Here is a 9,560-nt window from a genome sequence, read left to right as displayed (position 1 = left end):
ATAATTGAGAAAAATGAAAACACTATGTGTGATGTATGAAAACCAATCTAAGAGTATGAACTGAGAAATAAAATCCTAGAGGGAAGGATGAGCAAAAGCCTACCCTCAAACGGGAATAAACAAATCATGTATGCTGTTACTCTTCTGACTCTTCTTCCACATTATCTCCAGATTAGAAAAGTATAGAACCAACTCTGAAAAGGCGATCATTTAGAGGAGGAACTGAAGAAGTGAATAAATAATAGAAAAGTACAGCAGTAGCTTTAGCTGTCAATGAGTTTCTTTGCTCTAACATTGGCATTGTCAATATGATCTTTGTTGGTGTCAGTCTTTTCTTGATTCGGTCTATTTGCTGATTCTGAGCTTTGATTTCATTGCCCAAGTCCAGGGCCATGTTCTTTAGATTTCCTAGGATACTGCCCACTTGAGTCAGGTTCTCTTCCATCTCATTTTCTCTGGCATCATTAGTTATACGTTTAATGTGTCCACCACTGACGGCTCCTGTAGTTGGTTGCTGAGGCTGACCATTTGTTACTCAGTCTGGTCGCTTAGATACTACATTGCTGGGTGAATTGTCTCCACCATCTCCCCATGTTGCCTGATAAGCCTTACCAGACTCAAAGTTCTTTATCTTTTTACATGGGCAGACACAAAGGCCACAGCACTTGTTGAGTTATGTTAATGTCTTCTCTGCCTCTCTCATGTCTTTATTAATGGGACCCATTCCTTCTTCTATTCAGTTTAGTTGCTCCCCTTGTTCATCCAGCATAGTGATGGTCTTCATTCCTGAAACTTGAGACTCAATGGCCAAACCAAGGATTATTCTTGTACTTTCCAGAGACTCATCAGTAACCTGGTGAGCCCTTAGTTGAATCTCTTCTGATGACAGATTATCCACGATGAATCAAAATTCTATCAGGCACAGAAATGTAAATATAGAGACTCAAGCAGTTCTGGCCACTCCTCTCCCACCGCAGCAGCTCGGACACCACTAGACTTAACCAGGAGCAGCCCAAATGCCATATCATATATACAACTAATACAAGCTAGAAAGTTGATGTGCTTTCACATATTAAACTACTTTGAAATAGTTTTACTCCAAATTTTGACTTAGTATTTACCAAAAAGAAAAAAAAAATTGCACAAACTTCCACTGTAAAAAAAAGTAGAAAGCAGTAAAAGCCCAGTGGAAGAAAAATTCAATGTGCTTTATTATTAAATTTAAAATTTAATAATTTTATTATTATTACTGTTACTTGTATCACAATTTATCTTCCAGCCTGTTATCTAAGTCAAAATTTTTATAGAATCGTAGTTTTCCTGAATTAAGTAAAGCCAGTTTTTCAATACAACTAGTGTACTTGTAACTGTTTTAAAAAGAGTTTTCGTTTAGGAAAAATATCACACTTCAACCAAGCAACATAAACATACTGTCAAATTTTAACAAAAATTTGATTTAAATATTATGAAAATGTTCATGGTATTTACATCAGTAAATTTACGTAGTTTATTACTAAGCCTAAGAGTTTAGTAAGACTTTTTATTCATTAAAAGAGAAATGCAGATCAGCAAAAGAAACAGAAATGTCTGATCAGTGTGAACTTGGTATTTTCCCAAGTTCTTCATTTGTTATTCCATAAGCTGGAAAGAGAAAGAGACCTACATACTATTCTGAAAGTGTAGTTAGAAGAGATTCATTAAAAGAAAATATTTTCTCCAAATGTTTAAGATCCTTAATGACATAGATTGACACAGTTAATTTCACTCATTTAGAACCATACACCTATTTCTACAGGATCAGTGAAACTGTTTTTCAAATAGACTATTTTTTTTTCTTTTTTTTTTTGCATAAAGGGAGTTGGAAGGCAGGCGGGCAGTGAAAGGAAGTAGTCTGGTTGTCTGGAAATGCTAAGGTAAGAAGAAGCCTCCAGGGAGATCTCTCTTGCACTTTATCATGAAATCTTAAGACACTATAGAAATAGACTCCCATCAAATATATTTTCCTAAAAATAGTTTAAGAATCTCCATCAATGTTTAATTCTGGCTTATTGTTTTGTTTTTCTTTCTTTCTTTTTAAAAATGCTATACCAGTTGCATTCACAAACCTGAATTTATTTTGAACAGATTTTCTTGTTTTATGTAAAACTATTTGGGGGGATGATGGCCAGGTACATAGCAAATGGAAAGGATAAGAGATGTCACAATAAGAGAAGATTTAAGAAACAATAACAGATATTATTTTTGTATTCAAATTCTATTTTCTCTGACTCACAATGCAATCTAACAGAAAAAGAGGGAAAGACAATGTGTTCTAACCAAAAAGGAGGGAAAGGATAGGAACGCCTCCAAAGTGCCCAAAACTTCCTAGTGATTTCCCAACAGGCAATTTTGGAAAAAGATGAAAACAAGTTTTATAAATGAGAAGAAATATGAATACCAGTGAAAATCTCTTTTGAATATAATTCTATGAGTCTAAAACTATCATTATAAACTATGCAATTACACAGGAAGATCAACAGTGTACATAGTTTCCAAAATATATTCTTCTCTATATGTTTGGAATACAAATGTTTTAGCCCTTAACTGTATTGTGAAAAAAGAAAAGAAAAAATTTTGAATTGAACTATTAGAAGTATATGTATTCTTTATGAAATTATCAATTCAAAAAAGTGTGTGGTTCACATTTTTTAATTGTAAAAGATTCAGAGAATTCAGATAAGGATTGCATAGTGGCAGAATTATTTAGGATACTTCTTGTACAGTACTTTGAGGTCCCTTGATAAAATATCTATTGAGGAGATAAATGTACATCTCCAATTGAAAGAAGCAACTTCTTCTACAATAAAATTATTATACTTATAACAAATGATCTATAAATTGACTTTTTTTACCCTAAATCTTTAAGGTAAAACATCAAACAATATTATACCTCTCAACATCTAATGTAAAATTACTTTAAGGGTTTAAATTATCTGGTAGATTTTCAGTAATCATATTCCACATAAAATTTGCAAGTCCTGTGATAACCTACTTGATACTTTATGCTCTTGGTCTTTTTCTAACCTCATTCACTGTTTCTTTCCTTTAAAAAAATTTTTTTTTCAATATGCCATAGTTACTAGGATACCTTCAGTTCCTTGTATACTCTCAGGAACAAGGGTTCCACCCCAACCAAATCTCCCCTATTCCTTTTCTCTCTTTCTCTCTCTCTCTCTCTCTCTCTCTCTCTCTCTCTCTCTCTCTCTCTCTCTCCCCCCCCCCTCTCTCTCTCTCTCTCTCTCTCTCTCTCCTTCTCTCTCTCTCTCTCTCTCTCTCTCTCTCTCTCTCTCTCTCACACACACACACACACACACACTCCCTTATGTTATCAGCATATCTGGCCCCTCCTTCACACCTGATTTCAGCAAAAATAACATATATAACCTACTATCCATTTTCTGCTTTTCTCCATTCAGTCATTGGGTATTTTGCTTTATAACTGGAAATTATGAGTTCATGGAGAAGAAGCACCAAAGAGAAAGGGAAAAAAGAAAGTTCACAACCACTGTGACAGTGTTTGCCCGATGCTAAATACTGTAGGCAATATTTGAAAAGCACAGAGAAAAGTGATTGAAGTGGGAATTGTGAGATAATTCCAGAGGAATTTTCTTGGCTTCTAGGATCAGACAAAACTGCTTTGGGAGATCTGGTAACAAATTGGAACACAAAGTTTGAGAGTTGTACTCCTTACCCATACATAAAGACAAACACAGACAAATAAACATCTTTGGAGAAGTCAGCACACTTCTTGTAGTCCAAAGATTGAGAATTTTAGGCCTCCAGAGACAGTAGAGGAGACAAGTACTTTGACACAGCAGGAAGTTGCTCTCAATAGCTTTCCAGAGGAAAGTTAGATACATGAGAGAATTGGAACATGAGTTTGAAGGCTTTCACCAGGAGAAAAATGAAACTGGCAGACGTATACACAATATGGCAAGCATTCTGGAAATGACAATAAGCACTTTTAAATGAGGAAGGAGAGTTACTCTTCTGCCTGTACCTGAATAAGGACTTATTAGTAAATGGATCTTTGACCTACGCAACACATTATACATGGTTATCAGATATCAGTTTTGTCCTTGCAGCTTGTTTCATCTTGAGGAAGTTAATATTTAATCCTCTGATAAATATAGATAGCATGGCTCAAAATTGTATGTTTCACTCAAGTTAGAATCTTTCCTTAATTTTTTCTTGTGATATGTATTTCTGCAACAACAACAACAACAGCAAAAATACACACACATAAATGAGCAAATACAGTCTCTGAAAATCTCTCCCATGGAAGAAACAGATTCTTACAGCAAACTTCAGGTCTCACATGTGTCCACTGTGTGAACCAGTATCAAACAAGGTAATTGTCCCTTATGACAGATAAAATGAAAATCAAATTGTCTGTCTCATTAGATCTTCCTAATTTGATGTGCTCCTAAAATTAGAATTACATTGCTTTCATATTTTACCTAAAAGGTGTATTATTTTGACAGTGTCAGCTCAAGGCCCAATATACTACCTTAAAAAGTATACAAGTTCATGTGTTGAAAAGTCACAGGTTATTTGGACATATCTTACTTACTGTGACTGCTCAGAGAAAAGAACTTAAAATGATTCTGCACAAAAATGATAATGAAAAGTTAACCCAGAGAATTTATGCTTATTATTTTATAATATATTAGTACTCTTTCATAATGCACATTATTACAATGTCTGAATTTTTCCTACATACCATGGGTCAAATTTTGTTATTAGAATATAAATGTCTTTTTGAAGACCAACTCTTAGAGTGGCATATTTTACCTTCTAAAAGTCATATTAAAAATGCATTGCTCATTAATATATTTAACACAAAGTCTCACCAAATGTGCTCATATTATCAGATATAATACATTAAAAGGATTTTGTGGCTACAAAATGGGTAAATGTTATATGCTAGATTGAATCAAGCTAAACAAGTATGATTTTTAACATAGGCTTTCTTTGACTTTTAATATAGCAATGGACTCCTTTCAAACTGGAAAGATGAAAACACTTTTTAATATTTTCTGACTTAATTTCTGAGAAAAATGGATTAGAATTATTATAAATGAATAGAATTTTGTGAAGGATTTCTAAATCCTTTTTGAACTTATTGGTATTTTTATTCAATTGCATTGTTATAGTATGGTTTTATGAAAATTATGTTGTGTCAGTTTGCATAGTTATCATAATAAATTAATTTATAGGATTTGAGCAATAGAATCTAGTTCTCAATTAATTGTTCAGTCTTTTTTCTTCTCTCTGTATTTTATATTGAGTATTTTATGCAATATCCTTTTATAATAGCAAACAATTTTTCATTAAACTCTGAAAGCACTATTTTAAAACATTCCCTCACAATTTCTAGCAGCCTATTAATAAAGAAGACAGATTTTGAGGATTAGCACTCTGGAGGGAGCATAGTGACCAAAGATGGAAGCTATAGGGTACGTGAGAGCATAGGACTGCAGTGGGAAAGCCAGGAATGGCTAGGACTGAAAGACTAGGAGGATTGCAAGGGACCCAGGAGACAGAAGCAAGTTGTGGGTCAGATTGTAGGTGCTTTCTTGCTGGAAATTGAAGGTTCCATATTTCTTAAAGGTTAAGCTGCTGCTGAGACACTACTCAAGTAATGTGATGATCAAGTTCTCTCAGTGACTGCACAGAATCACTTAAAGGAAATAAGTGCCATTCCAGATTTGTCATGTGTAACACAAGGAGGTTGGATTATTATTGGTGAAAATTTTCAGTGCTAAATGATAAGATTTTTTACCATGAAGTTACTTCTTTCTTTTAATATTTTTGCTATTCATCCTTTGTCTTCTTTCTGTATCTTTGAATTATTTTACCTAATTAAAATCTCATCCTGAACAGATCGTTTAAGATACAGCTGCAGTAGTTTTTAGACTAAGATGGATTGATATTTTACCTCCCATTTCTGCATTTTTCCTGCTTTTTTGACCACCATGGAAAATTGGGGCAACAACTCTAGGGAAAGTCCTATAATGAATTCTGACTATAATTTCTGGGTTATATGTGAAGCTCAGTTTATTGTTTCAAGGGAAAGTGTTAAAACACAGAAGACCATGTGACTGAAAGCTATCAGAATGTTCCAATGATTTCTTTAGTCTCAACAGTTTATTGTTTCAAGGGAAAGTGTTAAAACACAGAAGACCATGTGACTGAAAGCTATCAGAATGTTCCAATGATTTCTTTAGTCTCAACAAATCCTTCCCTGATATGAGCTATAGTATCAAATTATACATTGTCCATCAGTCTCTTTAAGAGGAAATTTTCTTTTGTATATTTATACTTGTTTAAATAAAATGAGAAATAAATAATTCAGCAGATAAGTTTCCATTTCCCTTTCTCCACATTTGAGAAAATACTCTCAGTGGTATAAGACTAATGGAATCCAACAAAATCCAAAGTCTAATCCTCCACAGAGCTGGTAGAAATGTTGCCCTAGAATGTAAAAGAGATTTAGCAGATGTAAGCAAAATTTAAAAAAAAAAACCTTGAAATTAATAATTATTCTGTTTTATTTTGGAGACCAATTTAATCACAGAAATCCTTAAATGTAGAGAACCTTCCTGCCTGCCAACAGTGAGAGAGGGAGAGAATGGGGAGGTTTTAATTCACTCTTACTGTCTTGGAGATGAAGGAAGGGGCCATGAGCAGATCAATGAGGAAGACCTCTAGATCCTGCATGTTCAAGGAAACAGATTCCCCCAGAGAACTCCCAGAAAGGAACACAGTCAGGGCCACACCTTGAGCATTGTTCCAACAAGAACCCTGTCAGATTTCTGACCTACAAAACTAACTCAGTACTTTTGTGTTGTTTAATCTAGCACACTTAGAAATTGTTATAACAATAGTAGGAAAATAATATAGCTTCCAGAACCATGGCCAAGTAAATATTTATTTTTTTCTAAAAACAAAGTGGAAAAGCAGTATACTCACTACTTTCACAAATGCAAAGAGACACCCATACATATGTGTTCCTTCATTCTCATTTATTTAATGTAATATGATATCTAGATATGCAGAACCGGTCCACCTAACTTCAAAAATGGAGTTGTCTTTATATAAGTTGCCTATTTTTGTACATACAACAAGAATAAATACTTAAAGGAGTAGATTTAAATCTGTTTTCATTACTTTCTTTTTCTCTGAAAATAAAAATTCTAAGGAAAATGACCAAATTGAAAAAAAAATAGAAATCCTAATCAACACCCTTAATCATTTTTCCTTTACTTAAATATCTTTAAGTAGTGAAAGAACAACTGCTTTTTTCAAATCATTCTAATTGATTTTATGATCCTTGTGTTTGGGAAAAAAAACACAAAATGTTACAAACTTAAATATAACTAAGATAATTGATTATTTTGAAAAGAGTTATTGACCAAGTATTGACAGTTTAGCTAGTTTTGTTTTTTTCAATCAAGGATGATTTTGATATGGATGAATAAAATTCTGAACTTAGCTTTCTAGTCATCAGAAAGTCTTTTTCCTGTCCAGAAATGGAAACATCAAAAGAAATAGTATTTTAACTGTACTTAGAAAATATTCCCAAATATTCATACATGCATTAGCATTCATTACCTGCCTGCTCCCTATGTAAATGTACTGGTTTGCTTGTTTCTCTTATTACATAAACTCATTTCATGTAATCTTATTGGTCGTCTAATTTTTTGAATGTATCATTCACTAGTGAAATAATATTTAATGGAAGGGAACATTCTGTTTCTTTTTTCTTCTCTTGAAACAATAAACACTTTTTATGTTGTTGGATAATATTTCAAGGAAAATAAAGAAAAAACCACCTTACAGGGAGCACAATTTTCCCTGGAACATCAAATACTGCATTTATACAGTGAGTTTATATCCAGTATATGAAGCCAATCTACACTAATCAGCAATCACCTTTACAGGTGTTTGGTATGCAATCAGAATGAGAGGAACACACTACATGCTTATTTTATTCAACAACCTGAAGAAAACATTATTATACAGAAAAGAATATCTTTCAAGTAGGGTTCACCAACTTGAGTGCACCATAATCATTTTGAAAATCTGGAACATGCAGATTAAGAAATCTCCAGATTGAGAATATGGTATTTTTATTGGCTCTTTTTTGTTATACATTACATTAGAATCACTTTTAATAAAACTGTGCATGCATGGAATTTAACTTATTCTAATTCGGGCCCCAGTCTTGTGATGTACATGATGAAATTCATTCATATATGAGTACAATAGAAATAGGGAAGATAGTGGCGAGAATATAGTTTTTATTCTATATGTGGTCAAGGGATCACACCTTGATGACAAGGGAAAAGAAACAAAGAGTGAGTTCAACCTAAAAAAAAAAAAAAAAAAGCTAAGTAGGGTGGAGAATGTTCTTCTAGAATTAAGTGGTATCATCAGATGAATATTATCCAGATAGCAAGATTAATCTGTGATGGCTATTTTTGGTCTGACTGTGTTTAGAACACCATTCAAACCCTAAGATATCTTCAATTTCTGCCAAAGAAAGCCATGTTCCATGTGGTCAGAATAAAGTCTCTTCAATTACACCAGATTGAATACAGCCATGTAAATTTTAAATCAATAATCAAAGACAGAGTCAATTTTCCCCAGGAAGAAGACAAGAACCAAAACCACCAGTGTTATTATGTTTGGGCAAAAATCTGATCTGAGGTTCCTGATTGACATGCCAGATCAGAATACACAGGAAGAGAGGAACATGTGTGAATTAAAAATTATTAATGATTTTTCTTGAAGTATGTGAGTTTTCATACTGAAGATGAATTTATAGACTCATATTCTGGCTAATCAACCTATCCTTGTTGCACCGTTTTTTAGTAACAATGTACAGGCTCATTAGCAAATTGTTTTAAGCATACTTTTATTTATTGTAAAAACAAAGAATAAAATATACCAGAGCATTTATATGGCTGTGTAAATACTTGAAGAATCACCAAAATGGAATTACCCTAAATTTTTATACAAATATATTTTTAAACAAAAATATTCAAGGTAACAGAGTAAGTGAAACTGGATTTTTCCCTTCTCTGTGCTTCATAAGGTTTATTAATATAAGAATAATTTTACATACATGGGCATGTGTATAATGCATTAATTTAGAGCAGGGTTTCTCCTTTAGCTATGCTGATTTCATTTGAGTTTATAGTTACTGCTCATTATGTGCAGCATCTGCTTTATTGAATAAATCAATAAATCAATTAGAACCATAGAACATGAGCTAGCGAAAGAGAAAACTCCAAAGCTTAGGGACGTGTATATGAATTCTACTGGTTAATTCTAATGTAATTTAGTAGGAAGAGTAGTAAATTGGGAGTCAAAGGACCTGAGTTCTTTAGTCTAACATCTGTCATAGATTTTCTTGACAACTAAAATATGAAACAGTGGTTATGTACAAGATATTCTTTTCTATGAAAAAATATCCTTCCCCTGCTAAAGAAATCAAATGCATCTCTGTTACA

The 9,560-nt window shown here is 33.1% G+C and overlaps 1 pseudogene; it reads right to left on the bottom strand.

Moving 5' to 3' along the window:
• Nucleotides 1-263: 263 nt before the first annotated feature.
• On the bottom strand, nucleotides 264-904 carry LOC124959455 (synaptosomal-associated protein 23-like; annotated as a pseudogene).
• Between the last annotated feature and the right edge of the window lie 8,656 nt (nucleotides 905-9,560).

This window comes from Sciurus carolinensis, chromosome 11 (assembly GCF_902686445.1).
Source record: "Sciurus carolinensis chromosome 11, mSciCar1.2, whole genome shotgun sequence".
NCBI lineage: Eukaryota > Metazoa > Chordata > Mammalia > Rodentia > Sciuridae > Sciurus > Sciurus carolinensis.
The sequence above is the reverse complement of the archived record's forward strand: the minus strand, read 5'-3'. Positions and strand labels throughout refer to the sequence as shown.